Source organism: Lissotriton helveticus, chromosome 6 (genome assembly GCF_964261635.1).
Source record: "Lissotriton helveticus chromosome 6, aLisHel1.1, whole genome shotgun sequence".
Taxonomy (NCBI): Eukaryota; Metazoa; Chordata; class Amphibia; order Caudata; family Salamandridae; genus Lissotriton; species Lissotriton helveticus.
The window spans coordinates 1,553,844,415-1,553,862,805 of NC_136067.1; the positions used below are offsets into that span (position 1 = coordinate 1,553,844,415).

The 18,391-nt window shown below is 43.7% G+C and overlaps 1 non-coding gene and 1 pseudogene across 1 annotated transcript; both read right to left on the reverse strand.

Annotated features, from left to right (window-relative positions):
• Window positions 1–16,121: 16,121 nt before the first annotated feature.
• On the reverse strand, window positions 16,122–16,194 carry LOC144765441 (small nucleolar RNA SNORD47). Its single transcript, XR_013597430.1, has one exon. It is a non-coding gene; the product is annotated as a small nucleolar RNA SNORD47 (small nucleolar RNA).
• Window positions 16,195–17,176: 982 nt separating this feature from the next.
• Window positions 17,177–17,252, reverse strand: LOC144765442 (small nucleolar RNA snR60/Z15/Z230/Z193/J17; annotated as a pseudogene).
• Between the last annotated feature and the right edge of the window lie 1,139 nt (window positions 17,253–18,391).

An 18,391-nucleotide genomic window follows, 5' to 3' on the forward strand; every position in this document is an offset into this window, starting at 1 on the left:
GGTGAAACGCACACCTAATAAATTCCAATTTATGACTGCAGTCATTTTATCTTTAGGAACAGCAGATTCTACGCGTGTGACCCTACCGGTGACACGCACACCTAAGAATTTATTCTAATTGCTGGTTGCTGTCAATTTAACATTGGGAACAGCAGATTCTACGCGTGTGACCCTACCGGTGACACGCACACCTAAGTATTTATTCTTATTGCTGTTTGCTGTCAATTTAACATTGGGAACAGCAGATTCTACGCGTGTTCAGCCAGTGACACGCACACCTGATAAATTCAAGTTGCTGATTATACGTGTGTCTTTCTATACGGTGACACGCACGCCTGTTTTTTTTTTGCCACTTAACAGGTACATCTAGTGTTCTTATCACTCGCGTGCTTTTCAACACTATTAAATACATACTGTTCTTAACTCCTTGAAGTATTCTATTTTACAGAAAGTGCACTTTCCAAGTGGTGATACACACACCTTCATCCTGCTTAATTTGTGTGTTTTCTGCCAGTGTTTGGGAACAATAAATAAAATACTCTACCACATATGTTTTAACGTGAAATTCCACTAGTTGGTACACTCCTCAGGTCACATTATTTTTGTTGGGCATTTCTACGTATTTTTTTAAATTTTACTTTCTCTCAGTATGGCTTCTGCCAATATATGGAACCTTTCTCCTCCACAGCCATTTATTCCATCGACAGGTGATGACTCACTTAAATGAGATGAATGGCGGGAATATTTAGACATTATATTTCCACATTTGAGGATGAAGAGGAACTCACTCCTGAGAGGAAGAAAAAAATACTTCTCCATTGTCTAGGTGCTAAAGCAATGAAAATCTACAATCGTATCAACAAAAAACCCAGAGGAGGGGATGTTTACACAATTGCGTTAGAAGATTTATCTATGTACTTTAAACCTACAATTTCAATTTCTGTTAACACATACAAATTCTTCCAACATAAACAAGCTCCTGAAGAATCAGTGGAAGACTTTGTTGCTGCATTAAAGAATTTAGCACTAACTTGTAGGTTTGGCACATTGCATGACGAATGTATTCGTGACCAAATTGTCATGCGATCTTCCAATAAAAATATTCAAGAGAAACTGTGGGCGAAGGGTGAATTGCCACTTGAGGAAGTCATTGAGATTGTCAAATGTACAGAATTAACTGGTAGATGTGCAAAAGCAGTTTTGCAGGAAGAAAAATCTACCACAGAGGATAAATCTACCATTGCCAAAGTCATTCCTTCTAAGAATCCTTATAATAAATCACGTTCAAACTCCCTACAAAAGAAAGATACGGGCACTAAGACAAAACTATCTGATGATAGGAAATGTTTTAGATGTGGTAGTAGGTACCATTTAGCAAATGATAAAATGTGTCCTGCACTAAAGCAGAAATGTACAAGATGTGGGTTAATTGGGCACTTTCTGGCAATGTGTCAAAGGAAACAGAGAGGAGGTAGAAATGTAAAAATGGTGGTACCTGAGGAACATGATGAAGCATTTTCTTCTGATGATGATGATATGAATTTATTTGTGTTAAATATTGACGATAATATGTTAAGCAAAAGAAAAAAAACCAATGTGTCATTTAAATATTGGAGGTGTGGATATTTCGATTGTTGCTGATTTAGGATCTCCTTATACTATTGTAAATGAGAATGTGTGGTTGGAAAAATGTGTTCCTGTCATTGGCAGATGATTGCTAAATCCTGATATTTTCCCTAAAACATTCACAGGGGAACCTATTGAAATGCTGGGTTTCAGGGAATTGCAGTTTCAATTTAAGACATGTCAAATGTTGGGGAAGCTATACGTCTTTAGGGTTGGTCCTTCTGTTTTAGGATGGACCGATCAAGGGGTTTAAGGTATAATTCTGGACCCTAACAGCCCTGATCCTGTGCTAGTATTGCAAACTGAAGAGGATTACAACAACTTTATAGTTAAAAGGTATCCTAATGTATTTTCGGAAAACATAGGAAAACTTAAAGGATTTGTTCATGAGATTAAGCTTAAAGATAACGCAGTCCCTTGCATACACAAATCTAGAAACATCCCTTTTTCCATCATTGGAGAAGTGGAAAAAGAACTTATGAGGTTACAAAAGGCAGGCATTATCGAGCCTGTAGAGTCAGCCGAGTGGGTTATCTCCTTTGGTAATCGCAAAGAAATCCAATGGCAAACTCCGCCTATGTGTTGATCTACGCGACCTAAATAAAAACATTATGGTCGACCAATTTCCTTTGCTAAAAATTTGTGAGATGCTGTCCTACACTAATGGTTCTAAGTGGTTCTCCACAATAGATCTAAGCTCGGCCTACCACCAGGTGGCATTACATCCCAAATGTAGAAGTCTCACTACCTTTGTAACGCCCTTGGGATGTTTTATTCCATGAGAATGTTGGATTTTAATTACAACGTGGAGTACCTTCCTGGTATAAAAAATCGTGTGGCAGACTGTTTAAGTCGGTTGCCTTTACCTAACTCTGATGATCAGACCTCGATATTGAAACGTTTTGTACGCCAACATCATTGAGGAGGTACCCTGCATATCACATTCTGAATGGGCAACAGCTATGGAGGGAGATGCTACTCTTCTTGAGATAAAAAAATATATAAAAGTTGGCTGGCCTGTAAAAAAAAGTATTCCCAAACAGTTCCATACCTTTGGGGAACTCAGGGATGAATTATCCATTGAAGATTTGATACTTAGGAACAGAAAAGTCATTCCTCCCACCAGTTTACGTGCTAGACTCCTAGACATTTGTCATGAAGGCCACCTTGGCATAGGGCAAAACCAAAAGCAGAGTGAGGAACTCATATTGGTGGCCTGGTTTTGATATCGAAATCTAAAGGACAGTCAGGAGCTGCATATCGTGTGAGAATTCTGACAAATCTCAACACACACTGAGATCACCCCTTCAGCTACTTTCCTGCCCTCCATGCCATGGGTCAGACTAGGCATTGATATATGTGCTCCTATTCAGGAACATGGGGAGCATTTTTATCTCATTGTTCTAGTGGATCATTTTTCCAAATGGCCTGAAGTGGAGGTTGTTCAGAAGGCAGATGCTAAAACTATTGTCAGTTTCTTACGGAGGTTATTTCTTAGAGAAGGTCTCCCAAATTGTATTGGGTCAGACAATGGCCCACAATTTGTCTCTACCAGGTTCAAAACATTCCTAAATGAGAATGGCATCTCTCATAAAACCACTTCTTTATACCATCCAGCAGGGAATGGGGCTGTTGAGAGATTTAATCATGTGATAAAGGGGGTAGTTCAACTAGCCAACCAAAATGACCTCTCATGGAGGAAACAACTTAACCACAATCTTTGGGCTTTCCGTGTGACTCCCTGTGAGTCTACAGGTACGAGTCCTTTTGTACTACTAAGAGGAAGAACCCCATCACTAAGGATAGTGTGGGTTGGGCCACCCCGAAAAGAGTTTGTTGGTCTCCTGCTAAGGTGAAAAAGAGTTTACTACATTCACAAATGAACAGCAAAAAATATTATGACTCTAAACATGCATGCAAAAGAGTTTACATTCAAGAGGGTGACAGAGTCAGAGTAAGGAAATCTGATTTCGCAAAGAAAGGGCAAAGTCATTTCTCACAACCCATGGAGGTTAAGAAAGTTTTCTGTAACTCTGCCCTCTTAAGTGACGGCAAAACATGGCATTTTTCTTCATTGTCTTTGTGTTAGGATGGTGCCATTGCCTCCCCCTCTCATGGCATTTCTGAAAACCAAGGTCCTTCCTTTTCTCCAGACTATGATTGGATTCTGGATGGTGATGCTGGTAGGATTCCTTACCCACAGTGGACGAGTAATGCATCTCCTGATGGTGAGAGTGCTCCTGGTGGCACACCCATTCGTGAGTACAGTTGTAGTAGTTCGAGTGGGGAATTATCGGAAGTTAACAAAGCTAATCTTAGCAGTACAAACAGGCCCGGACTGGCCGTTGGGGGCACCACGCAATCCCCCGGTGCGCCGCAAAGGTGGGGGCCAGTTTTGGGCCACTGGGGGCCGTTTTTTGTTAAAGGGCCGTTTTTGCAGCCTTGCTGCAAAAACAGCCCTGTAACAAAAACGGCCGAAAACCGGCCCTGGCAAAGAGCTCAGTCACACCCATAACCCCCCTCCCCCCCCTCCCCCCTAGGGGTGAGGGGGCCGGCCGAGCACTTTGCTAGGGCCGGTTTTGGTTCTCAATCCGGCCCTGAGTACAAACCATGAACTGGATAGTTCTGATATGGATGATGTATCGTCCCCTAACAGCATTGTCAGGAATGAACCTACGGTGAGCAGATAGGGGAGGGTTGTAAAGCCACCAGCTAAGTTACACGATTTTGAGTGTGATTAGTTTCCTTGGTTCTGTTTCCTTCTTGTGCTGCCTCACCCAGGAACCGTTCCTATTTCTTTCATTTCATTATTGAGAAGGAGATGTGTTGTGTTTTATTCTTTGTTGTAATTATTAACTAAAACTTGTTCCATTGGATGTCATGCCCTTGCGCTGCAGCCACAGCCGCGAGCCCATGCACAGGGCTTTATGACGTCCCTAGATTCCAGGATAGAACCTTGGGTGACGGTTGGGTGGCAGTTGCGGAGAGGAGTACCAGGCAAGAAGACGTACCTTGGTGTCAGTGGAAGTTATTAATAAACTTATGACTTACCTTCAGTCTCCGGAACTTTCTTTACACTTTGCCATTTACAATGTCAATAGCTCAAAATAGTCATTGCGAGACCTATTGCATTGCAAATGCTTGTTCTCTATGTCAATTGCGTGCGCCACTCCTCTTAACAAGCATTTGCAATGCATAAGGTCTCGCATTAGGAAAGTTTGAGCTATTGGTATTGTAAATGACACATTTTTTATATATGTGTTGGTTTTGAAAATAGCAAAAATAATAGCTTTGTCATTTACAATGCCAATAGTTATAACTTGTGACACCTATAGCATTTGTAATGCAATATGTGTTGTATTCACGTGACTTAGATGTATTGATATTACAAATAACAATGGCTTTGAATTTTTTTAATAATTAATACTTAAATAAAAGTTTTGTAATTTATAATAGCAATAGCTTAAACTTTTGAAAATAACTTTTGTGAAGAATATGTTCAGTGTATTTTATTGTGACGAAAATCCAAGAACAGAAGTGAAATACTAACCTCTTTTTGTGACATTTGTAATAAAGCTTGAAACATTGAGAGATCATATTTGACCCAGTTGTTGTTGAATGGTTGCACAGATTGATGCTGTGGTGGCACTGAGTGATGTTGTGGTGGCGACTAGTGATGCTGTGGCATTCAATGATCCTGTGGTAGCGCATAGTGATGTTGTTGTGCCCCTTAGTGATGCTGTGGTGGTGCTGAGTTATGCTGTGGTGATGCGATAGATAGAGTGAGTGGGATAGATAGATAGAGTGAGGGCGATAGATAGATAGAGGGATGGCGATAGATAGGAGTGAGGGCGATAGATAGATAGATAGAGGGAGGGCGATAGGAGTGAGGGCGAGAGATAGCTAGACAGATAGAGTGATGGCGATCAGTATCTAAATAAATAGATAGAATGAGGGCGATAGATAGATAGATAGATAGATAGATAGATAGATAGAGTGAGGGCGATAGGTAGATAGATAGATAGAGTGAGGGCGATAGATAGATAGCGTGAGGGCAATAGATAGAGTGAGGGTGTTAGATAGAGTGAGGGTGTTAGATAGAGTGAGGCCGATAGATAGAGTGAGGGCGATAGATAGATAGTGAGGGCAATAGCAAGATAGAGTAAGGGCGATAGATAGAGTGAGGGCGATAGATAGAGTGAGGGAGATAGATAGAGTGAGGGCGATAGATAGAGTGAGGGCGATAGATAGAGTGAGGGCGATAGATAGAGTGAGGGCGATAGATAGAGTGAGGCCGATAGATAGAGTGAGGCCGATAGATAGAGTGAGGCCGATAGATAGAGTGAGGCCGATAGATTGATAGATTGATAAATAGAGTGAGGGCGAATAGATAGATAGAGTGAGGGCGATAGATAGATAGAGTTAGGGCGATAGATAGATAGAGTTAGGGCGATAGATAGAGTGATGGCGATCAGTATCTAAATAAATAGATAGAATGAGGGCGATAGATAGATAGATAGATAGATAGAGTGAGGGCGATAGGTAGATAGATAGATAGAGTGAGGGCGATAGGTAGATAGAGTGAGGGCGATAGATAGATAGCGTGAGGGCAATAGATAGAGTGAGGGCAATAGATAGAGTGAGGGTGTTAGATAGAGTGAGGGTGTTAGATAGAGTGGGGCCGATAGATAGAGTGAGGCCGATAGATAGAGTGAGGCCGATAGATAGAGTGAGGGCGATAGATAGATAGTGAGGGCAATAGCAAGATAGATAGAGTGAGGGCAATAGCAAGATAGAGTGAGGGCGATAGATAGAGTGAGGGCGATAGATAGAGTGAGGGCGATAGATAGAGTGAGGGCGATAGATAGAGTGAGGGCGATAGATAGAGTGAGGGCGATAGATTGATAGATTGATAGACAGAGTGAGGGCGATTAGATAGATAGAGTGAGGGCGATAGATAGATAGAGTTAGGGCGATAGATAGAGTGATGGCGATCAGTATCTAAATAAATAGATAGAATGAGGGCGATAGATAGATAGAGTGAGGGCGATAGATAGAGTGAGGGCGATAGATAGATAGAGTGAGGGCGATAGATAGAGTGAGGGCGATAGATAGAGTGAGGGCGATAGATAGATAGAGTGAGGGCGATAGATAGATAGAGTGAGGGCGATAGATAGATAGAGTGAGGGCGATCGATAGATAGAGTGAGGGCGATAGATAGAGTGAGGGCGATAGATAGAGTGAGGGCGATAGAGTGAGGGCGATAGAGTGAGGGCGATAGAGTGAAGGCGATTAGATAGATAGAGTGAGGCCGATAGAGTGAGGGCGATAGAGTGAGGGCGATAGATAGACAGATAGAGTGAGGGCGATAGATAGATAGACAGATAGAGTGAGGGCGATAGATAGATAGTTGTGTGTGGTTGTGTGTGATTGTGGTTGTGTGTGCGTGGTTGTGTGTGTGTGGTGTGTGTTATGCTTTGTTTTGCTATGTTTTGTTATGCTATGCTATGCTATGTTTTGTTGTGTTTGGTATGCTATGCTATGTTTTGCTAGGCTATGATATGTTTTGTTTTGTTATGCTGTGTTTTGTTTTGTTTTGTTATGCTGTGTTTTGTTAAGCTTTGTTGTGTTTTGTTAAGCTATGCTATGCTTGGTTAGGCTATGCTATGCTTGGTTAGGCTATGCTCTATGCTTGGTTAGGCTATGCTCTATGCTTGGTTAGGCTATGCTCTATGCTTGGTTAGGCTATGCTCTATGCTTGGTTAGGCTATGCTCTATGCTTGGTTAGGCTATGCTCTATGCTTGGTTAGGCTATGCTCTATGCTTGGTTAGGCTATGCTCTATGCTTGGTTAGGCTATGCTCTATGCTTGGTTAGGCTATGCTCTATGCTTGGTTAGGCTATGCTCTATGCTTGGTTAGGTTATGCTCTATGCTTGGTTAGGTTATGCTCGGGTAGGTTATGCGCTATGCTTGGTTAGGTTAGGTTATGCGCTATGCTTGGTTAGGTTAGGTTATGCGCTATGCTTGGTTAGGTTAGGGTATGTGCTATGCTTGGTTAGGTTAGGTTATGCGCTATGCTTGGTTAGGTTAGGTTATGCGCTATGCTTGGTTAGGTTAGGTTATGCGCTATGCGCTATGCGCTATGGTATGCGCTATGTTATGCGCTATGTTATGCGCTATGTTATGCGCTATGTTATGCGCTATGTTATGCGCTATGCGCTATGTTATGCGCTATGCGCTATGTTATGCGCTATGTTATGCGCTATGTTATGCGCTATGTTATGCGCTATGTTATGCGCTATGTGCTATGTTATGCGCTATGCGCTATGTTATGCGCTATGCGCTATGTTATGCGCTATGCGCTATGTTATGCGCTATACTTTGTTATGCGCTATGTTATGCGCTATGTTATGCGCTATGTTGTGCGCTATGCGCTATGTTGTGCGCTATGTTATGCGCTATGCGCTATGTTGTGCGCTATGTTATGCGCTATGCGCTATGTTGTGCGCTATGTTATGCGCTATGCGCTATGCTATGTGCTATGTTATGCGCTATGTTATGTGCTATGCGCTGCGCTATGTTATGCGCTATGTTATGCGCTATGCGCTATGTTATGTTATGCGCTATGTTATGCGCTATGCGCTATGTTATGCGTTATGCGCTATGCGCTATGTTATGCGCTATGCTTTGTTATGCGCTATGTTATGCGCTATGTTATGCGCTATGTTATGCGCTATGTAATGCGCTATGTTATGCGCTATGTTATGCGCTATGTTATGCGCTATGCGCTATGTTAAGCGCTATGCTTTGTTATGCGCTATGTTATGCGCTATGCGCTTTGTTATGCGCTATGTTATGCGCTATGTTATGCGCTATGTTATGCGCTTTGTTATGCGCTATGCGCTTTGTTATGCGCTATGTTGTGTGCTATGCGCTATGTTGTGCGCTATGCGCTATGCGCTATGTTATGTGCTATGTTATGTGCTATGCGCTGCGCTATGTTATGCGCTATGTTATGTTATGCGCTATGTTATGCGCTATGCGCTATGTTATGTGATGCGCTATGTTATGCGCTATGCGTTATGTTATGCGCTATGCGCTATGTTATGCGCAATGCGCTATGTTATGCGCTATGCGCTATGTTATGCGATATGCGCTATGTTATGCGATATGCGCTATGTTATGCGCTATGTTATGCGCTATGCGCTATGTTATGCGCTATGCTATGCTATGCGCTATGTTATGCGCTATGTTATGCGCTATGTTGTGCGCTATGTTGTGCGCTATGTTGTGCGCTATGTTATGCGCTATGTTATGCGCTATGTTATGCGCTATGTTATGCGCTATGCGCTATGTTATGCGCTATGTTATGTGCTATGCGCTGCGCTATGTTATGCGCTATGCGCTATGTTATGCGCTATGCGCTATGTTATGCGCTACGTTATGCGCTATGCGCTATGTTATGCGCTATGTTATGCGCTATGCGCTATGTTATGCGCTATGCGCTATGTTATGCGCTATGTTATGCGCTATGTTATGCGCTATGCGCTATGTTATGCGCTATGCGCTATGCGCTATGTTATGCGCTATGCGCTATGTTATGCGCTATGTGCTATGTTATGCGCTATGTTATGCGCTATGCGCTATGTTATGCGCTTTGTTATGCGCTATGTTATGCGCTATGTTATGCGCTATGCTATGCGCTATGTTATGCGCTATGTTATGCGCTATATTATGCGCTATGTTGTGCGCTATGCTATGCGCTATGTTATGCGCTATGTTATGTGCTATGCGCTGCGCTATGTTATGCGCTATGTTATGCGCTATGCGCTATGTTATGTTATGCGCTATGTTATGCGCTATGTTATGCGCTGTGCGCTATGTTATGCGCTATGTTATGCGCTATGTGCTATGTTATGCGCTATGCGCTATGTTATGCGCTATGCGTTGTTATGCGCTATGTTATGCGCTATGTTATGCGCTATGTTATGCGCTATGCGTTATGTTATGCGCTATGTTATGCGCTATGCGCTATGCGCTATGTTATGCGCTATGCGTTGTTATGCGCTATGTTATGCGCTATGTTATGCGCTATGCGTTATGTTATGCGCTATGTTATGCGCTATGCGCTATGTTATGCGCTATGTTATGCGCTATGTTGTGCGCTATGTTATGCGCTATGTTATGCGCTATGTTATGCGCTATGTTATGCGCTATGTTATGCGTTATGCACTATGTTATGCGCCATGTTATGCGCTATGTTATGCGCTATGTTATGCGCTATGCTATGCGCTATGTTATGCGCTATGTCATGCGCTATGTCATGCGCTATGTCATGCGCTATATCATGCGCTATGTCATGCGCTATGTCATGCGCTATGCTATGCGCTATGCTATGCGCTATGTTATGCGCTATGCGCTGCGCTATGTTATGCGCTATGTTATGCGCTATGTTATGTGCTATGTTATGCGCTATGTTATGCGCTATGCTATGCACTATGCGCTATGTTATGCGCTATGCGCTGCGCTATGTTATGCGCTATGTTATGCGCTATGCTATGCGCTATGTTATGCGCTATGCGCTGCGCTATGTTATGCGCTATGCTATGCGCTATGTTATGCGCTATGCTATGCGCTATGTTATGGGCTATGCGCTATGCGCTATGTTATGCACTATGCGCTATGTTATGCGCTATGCTATGTGCTATGCGCTATGCGTTATGTTATGCGCTATGTTATGCGCTATGTTATGCGCTATGCGCTATGTTATGCACTATGCGCTATGTTATGCGCTATGCTATGCGCTATGCGTTATGTTATGCGCTATGCTATGCGCTATGCGCCATGTTATGCGCTATGTTATGCGCTATGTTATGCGCTATGTTATGCGCTATGCTATGCGCTATGCTATGCGCTATGTTATGCACTATGCGCTATGTTATGCGTTATGCGCTATGTTTGCGTTATGCGCTATGTTATGCGCTATGTTATGCGCTATGTTATGCGCTATGCGCTATGTTATGCGCTATGTTATGCGCTATGCTATGCACTATGCTATGCGCTATGTTATGCGCTATGTTATGCGCTATGCGCTACGCTATGTTATGCGCTATGCTATGCGCTTGTGCTATGTTATGCGCTATGCTATGCGCTATGTTATGAGCTATGCTACGCGCTATGCGCTATGTTATGCACTATGCGCTATGTTATGCGCTATGTTATGCGCTATGTTATGCACTATGCGCTATGTTATGCGCTATGCTATGCGCTATGTTATGCGCTATGCGCTATGTTATGCGCTATGTTATGCGCTATGTTATGCGCTATGCGCTATGTTATGCGCTATGTTATGCGCTATGCGCTATGTTATGCGCTATGTTATGCGCTATGTTATGCGCTATGTTATGCGCTATGCGCTATGTTATGCGCTATGTTCTGCGCTATGCGCTATGTTATGCGCTATGTTATGCGCTATGCGTTGCGCTATGTTATGCGCTATGCGCTATGTTATGTGCTATGTTATGCGCTATGTTATGCGCTATGTTATGCTGTGTTTTGCTATCCTATGCTTTGCTGTGTTTTGCTATCCTATGCTTTGCTGTGTTTTGCTATCCTATGCTTTGCTGTGTTATGCTTTGCTGTGTTTTGTTATGCTATGTTTTGTTGTTTTACTATGATATGCTATGTTTTGCTATGCTATGTTTTGTTTTGCTATCCTATGCTTTGTTTTGCTATGTTTTGTTATGTTCTGCTGTTTTGTTCTGCTGTTTTGTTGTGTTATGTTATGCTATGCTATGCTATGCTATGTTTTGTTTTGTTATGCTATTGTATGTTTTGCTATGCTACACTATTCTATATTTTGCTATGCTATGTTTTGTTTTAAGTTATGTTATGCTATGTTTTGCTATGCTATCCTATGCTTTGTTTTGCTATGTTTTGTTATGTTCTGCTGTTTTGTTCTGCTGTTTTGTTGTGTTATGTTATGCTATGCTATGGTTTGTTTTACTATGCTATGTTTTGTTTTGCTATTCTTTGTTATGTTATGCTATGGTTTGTTTTGTTCGTCGGTTAATCAGCGTTAACACTCGGAGCCACTTTGGCTTGATAGACAGTTTTGAATCTACACTGTAGTATAACTTTGGATACTCTCACATTGGGGTTGCGGATTAACCGACGCACTTGATTGTGACAAGGCACTACGGAAGGGTGCCCAATGAATGTTTTTAAGTGACGTGCACTCTGAAAGAGTTTTTCCCCATTACACCGTCCTGATGAAGACCCGTTATTGAGGATTTGAACCACCCCTTACATGGTTGGGTCGAAACGTCGACGACATTCCCCCTTGGGAGCCTGTACCTACTAATCCCTGTCCCTTGTCCACCCCCCACTCCCTTTCTTCATTGCCAATGGTGCAATTGAAGGACTAAGGAATTGTACATAGGAATCAGCGAGTAAAAAAGAAGTATTTTTTACAAGCAGTATCTAGGACAGGCTCAATATTCTTTTGTACATAAATCAACCACACTTTCTTCTGATCGTCTTGATCATCCACTTGAGCACTTACTTTATCTTTCTCTGTGCACGTTCTCCCCTTTTTAAAAAAATGTATTTTTGCTTTATGATTTGTGTAAATACATGTACATAGATATATTGTTTTTCAAACATTACTGTATGGTATATTAAATTAATCGTCCCAATTGGACTTTCTTTTGTTTCATTGGTTATTTGACACGTACCGTAATGATAATTCTTTGAGGCAGTGGGCTATTATCCTCTATACTATCAAGTCTACAGATTTAGTCTGAATTTGGAGTCAATTAATTTGATTGAAGATTATGATTATTCTTATTGGCAAATCTATGTCGAGGACCATTTGTTGTCTGTACTGCTGAATACCCAGGTCCTTGGACTTCATTGGGTCAACCCCTGTTTTATAACAGCCCTAATTATCACAGCATGAGGCCCCAAAGTGATAATAATCACAGCATGCAGAGAGGGCCCCACGCTGCTGGAGCACTCAACTGTGCATTAATTATAGTTGAGTGCTCCAGCAGCCTGAGGCACCTGTTGACATGCTGTGATAAGTGGGTCTCATACTGTGATAATTGTTGCGGTGCCTGAGGAAGTGGAGACTCCTGCTGGGATAATTGGTCTTGTGGGCCTCAGGTAGTAGAGTTTCATGCTGGGATAATTGGTCTGGTGGCGCTTGCGGTGCCTGACGTCCAACAAACGTGCACAAGCTGCTCAACCTTGAAGCGCGTTCACAGACCTGGGTCGGCTCGTGCCCAGGTCTGTATCGGGCTCGTTCACAGCTGTTACTCCCTTGACAGGGATGAAGGCGGCTATAAGTCTCGTTGGCGGCAGCGCTTGGCGCTGCAACGCCAGCGAGACCTAAAAATCCCTTTAAGTGACACCACTGCATGCCTTCTTGTTCTAACCCTTCCACTTTCATGGGCGTTACTGCACGCCCGGGCTTACTGCATATTAAAGGAACGGCCATCTTGGAAGTGGATAACTTGCGCTGCCTGTTAAAGGAAACCTCGCACTGCCTTGAAATGAAAACACACTAATTATGTAATTAAACCCGCCCTTTTCATTTAAGAACGTAAACCATATACATGTGAAACTGGTGCTTTTTCATTTGTTTCCATTCGGACTCTTTGAGTGCATGTTCATACCAAATATTTCATTACGGTTGTAGTTTGCTATCAATAATTGCATGACGATTATGTTTTAACTTTTTTCATGAAACTTCGAATTTCCATTACAAGATGACGGCTGTGAAGTAAATTGAAGATGGAACAGGTAGGACTTGTGCAATGCTAGTCTGTAATTTAGAGATTCCGAGGGCAGTTTTGCTGGGAGCGTTAAATTAACCCCCTGTCATTGTGGTCACGTAGGACGTTTGCGTCGCAATTATGTTGCTCTATGCAGAGCCGGTCCTAGGCCTTCTGAGGCCCCGGGCGAAAGGGAAGATGTGAGGCCCCTCTAAGTGCCTTACTGTCTGCCCGAGTGCGCGCAGCACTTTTCCTGTATTTCATATCGGGCCCCCTGCTCTGTGGTCTACTCTGCGAGGCCGGCGGCGGGGCCCCCTGAGCGCGAGGCCCTGGGCAGCTGCCCATACCGCCCATGCCTAGGACCGGCCCTGGCTCTATGATAAACAAACAAAAACAAGCATTTGCAATGCAATAGGTCTCGCATTAGGAAAGTGTGAGCTATTGGTATTGTAAATGACACATTTTTTTAATGTGTTGGCTATAAAAAGATATAAATTAATAGCATTGTTATTCACAAAGCCAATAGCTTACACTTTCCTAATGCGAGTCCTATTGGCTATGGCAATGCTTGTTGGTAGCAAGCAAGGACAGTGCTGTTGTGGTGCTGAGTGATGATGTGGTGGTGCCCCCAAGTGAGATGGTGGTGCCCCAGAGTGAGGTATCCTCTAAATAGACCTGTAAACAAAACCCTCGTTATGTATATAACATTGATTAACAAAGCATGGGATGCGTTATGAAGAGAGACTAGTAGGCACAGATCAATACTGCAATGATTTTCTTAGCCAAGAATGGAAGTATGTCTGCGAGATGGAGAGTGGTAAATTGGATGAGGAAGATGAATGAATAGGAGACCGGAACAGTAAGCACGGGAGAGGCGAGGGAGAGAGAAAAGAGGAGGAGGGGGCCGAGATCCAAGATCAGCGAGGGAGGAGGTTGGAGATAGGCCAAAATTCATAGGAGCAAAAGCAGCGAGCAACAGAAGTGAGCCTGTATGGAAGAGAAGAGCCAGGGCAAACAATATGAAACAACAAGGTTGAAAGCGAGAGAGAGAGAGGGAAGAAACAGAGCTAAGGAGCGAGAGAGCTGGATGAAGAACAGACCATGAAAACAAGTAAATAAAGGCTAATGAGAGCGAGGCCAGCAAGCTCGGGAGCACATTCCTTTGAAGTTTGATGCCGGGGCGGGGGAGCAAATTGAGAGCGCACGCCGGCACACATGCACTGGCCATAATCCTCATTCCAAAGCCCTCTGGCAGCCTTTCCTGGAGCCCCTACATAAGTCTAGCCGGAGCAATGGGCAAGCACATTGGCTCAGCGAGACCTAAAAAGGAGGGAAATAAGCACCAAACTGCATCACACGCCAGATATGGCAACACAATGAGAAATATTGCCTTTCAGCGGAAAATGGTATAGTCCAAAGCTCTGTTTTTAATATAAAATCAGGGCTTTCAGCGGTCATTTCACTGAAAATACAAGATTTGAAAAAATACCGTCTACGGGTGCTCGTGGAAGACCATTCCCATGGACTGGAATCTAGAGAATTCTAAAGTGATTCTGGCATTTTACTGACCTCTGCTGGTCGTTTTCTATCAAGGCAGTTAAATTGAAGGCAGTTGAACAGAAAAAACGACGTAGAGACAGTCTTTTACTCTCTCAAATGTCCTGCTTCAACCTTTCTCTTGCAGTCACTGCTATCCTATCCAAATAAGACAGATTGGCTTCTGCGAGGTAGTAGAGGCTGCTTTTGGCTGGGTTTTACTACCTAGCCCACACCTACTAGCTAGAATGATAATGTAAATATATTGGGCTATTCACTGCCACTTATACACCTCTGCACTAACAATTGACAGAGGACTGCTCTCCAACTAGACATGTTAACTTATTGCAAAATGCTGTAATTCAAGGCACCCTTGTTAACCTCCATGTATGACATCCTATTAACAGAGCCACTGAATTACGCAGTGCTGGTCACAGGCAACAACCTTATTGAAGGTTGTGCCACTGCACAACAAATTGTGGTGATGAGGATTTAGCTACTTTTGACCCCATTGAGCTAGAAACAAAGATGTAAATTCTTCAGATTGTACATCAAATGATTGTAACAAAAAATATATATTACCCCTTCTTATGAGGCATGTGCTGCCTGTTGGCTTTTAAGTGTGGGAGGAACTCACTGCCTCGCCATATTTGTTTGTTCTCAAAGCGCACGCCCCATTTCATATATTAAATACTCTGTTTTAATGTCACAATAATTAAAAAAAGGCATACTTTAATAAACTCAGTCCTACAGGAATCAGTTAACACCCCTAAACCTTTACAGGTGGATCAAGGACCTGTAACAAAAAAGGGATGAATCCTTGATGCTTGCTCTTTCGACCCCCAGTTAAGTCAAAGGAGCTCAGATTAATCAATTCTTGTCTATTTCATGGGGTGCTCAGTGATTGTTCGAGTTACTATCACCGTAAATCCAGTTTTGAAAGTGACTACCAACAAAATATTAATCTCACCTGCTGAAGGGCCTGCACAGGCAAGCTTTAGAAATCAGATGGTCTAGTCTTAGAGAGGGGACGTTCCAGGCACAAAAGTTTCAGCTTTTGCCACATTACACTCCTTAACACATTCAGGTGGATAGAGAAACCTTGTAGTAAAGGTCCACATAGAGGCTAGTGTGGAGTTGACTGATGTATATACAAGCCACCGGCTACCCTAGAGTCAAGCAACCTCAGACAAATGGAACGGTAGGAGTATAATCAGCAATACTCATATGGCAGAATCGGTTTCATCACTGGTTGCTTGTGAACTACCCACATGACTGCTACAACATTCAGGGGAAGGGGGTGCCACGAGGCTTTGCATAATGGTGTTGAATAGATCAATCCTCTAAGCTCAGAGCAGCCACACAATGAGCAGAGGAAGACCACAGGTGGAAATGCCATACCAAATTGCCAAATGCTACTAGCCAACAAGCCATGACATTAGTACTGCCCTACCCGATAGGTAGGAGGCAGAAAAAGCAAAGCTTCAAGTCACTCTACTAGCTATATTCAGGGCCATAGGAATTATGCGGCAGAAGGGCAAATCATGCGGCACATTATTAACCTCATTTAGTACTTAGAGATTTGGGGGGACCTCATTACTACCGAAATATAGAAATAAGCAACAGAAAGGTGACCAGTGAACATATGCTCTTATGTAGCAGCACCATGCTGCTGCATTTAGTAACCTTTGAACAGTTTACTAAAAAACAATGTTAAAATACACAGATTATACAAGCAGATGGACCACGTGGCGAATCTATAATTATGTGAAAAACGCCACGGCCGCAGAATCGCATACATCCAGTGGCCCTGGCTACAAGAAATAGCTAAAATCATTATTAACGATCCAAACCATGAAAATGACTGGCCCATGTTGGCACCCGGCTTTACATACACAAGTAAATGATGCAAACCCATCCTGAGCGCACAATTACTAACCTGGCTCATCTGTTCTCCAGTCGCAAACGATGCAGTCTGAAAAGAGACATGACAGCAGAAACTAGTCAGAGGCAGATAGCATGAAGAGATGTTAAAGACTGATGTTTACAACTAACGATGGTTGATTCAGTTAATGCTATTATAGCAGGAGCACCAAATAGGAAGCGTGCTTCAGGACTACACTAATTGATAGCTTTGAGACTGGCAGGATACTCGGTTTAGTGACACCAAGCTCAGTTAAGGTGTGAGTTGAACAAGTGTCAACCCTGGGCTATTAGGGGCAGCACTTTTCAGTTAAGGATGCATCAGCTAGGAGCGAAAGACTGTTCTTCATAGAGAATCAGCTGAACTATGTGCTCATCATGCACACCCTGGGCTGAGTGCTGCGGGGAGAATGTCTGAGCTGAAATACTTCTGAACTCACCTTTTCCTGCAGAGTATACTTGATAAGGGATTCTACCGGAAGGCAGATTGACTCTACAAGTGAAAGTCATGGGGGGGAAAAAAAGCCATCAGGTAGAAGCATTATTTTAAACTAAAGCCACTGCAAGATGTCAGCGTGCTCAGAGTATCAAGTGTGGTTAGCTCTCATCATTACTCTCTTGTTCAAGAGTAGCAAATACACAGTCATCACAGCAGCACGCTCAAGCTCCCCAGCCACCTTAACATGTCTACAAACTAATCTTTAGTTGAACTATGAGGTCTATCCCCACCCACCCTCATCCTAGAGGCTGGCTAAGCCATTTACACCACATTAAAATTACCACGATGCCCAATGTAGATAACAGTCGATATTTACCGTTTTAGGTACATTCTGAAGCTCGAATCTAAAAAACAAACGAGTGTCTGGTCACCCCCAAAGCAATGCCGAATATTGGGAATACTCACTGTTACCTGGCAGCGTAGACTGCCTCTGTGCTCACACAAAGCGATACACGAGCGCAGGCGGGCTCGCGGCCCTTGTCCTTCTACTTCCATGGCCCTGGTCTGCCCCCTGTCCTCGGGCTCGGGTCGTGCGCAGCTGATATTAGACCCGGGTCCTTGTCCGTGCTCTCTTTCTGTGGCGGGCGGGCACGCGCGCGCTCGCTCAGTGCGTAAGAGGGGCGCACTGGGCCTTGTTCTCTCACGCATCTGTATAGGAGGCCGAAAGGGGGCACGCGCCGGCAGTCAGACAGACGGACGGACCAAGCGCCATGGAGCCGCCGCTGCTGCTCGCCGCCTGCCTCCTGCTGCTCGGTGGGGCCCGCGCCGACCTCTCAGGTGAGTGCGAGGAAAGAGGGGGGGGACATCTCACCCTTGGGGGGTGGAGGCGGTGGGGGGGGGGGGGGGGGGAGTTGGTGTCTGTATGTGTGCATGTGTGTGTGTGTGTATGTGCGCTCGTGTGCCCGTGTGTGTGTCTGTGTGTGTGCTTGTGCGAAAAGCAGGGGCTGTGTGTGTGTATGCATGAGGCGTCCAAGGAGAGAAAGAAGAGACAGGAGAGGGTGAGCGCGCGACCTGATCCCATTGCGGCCG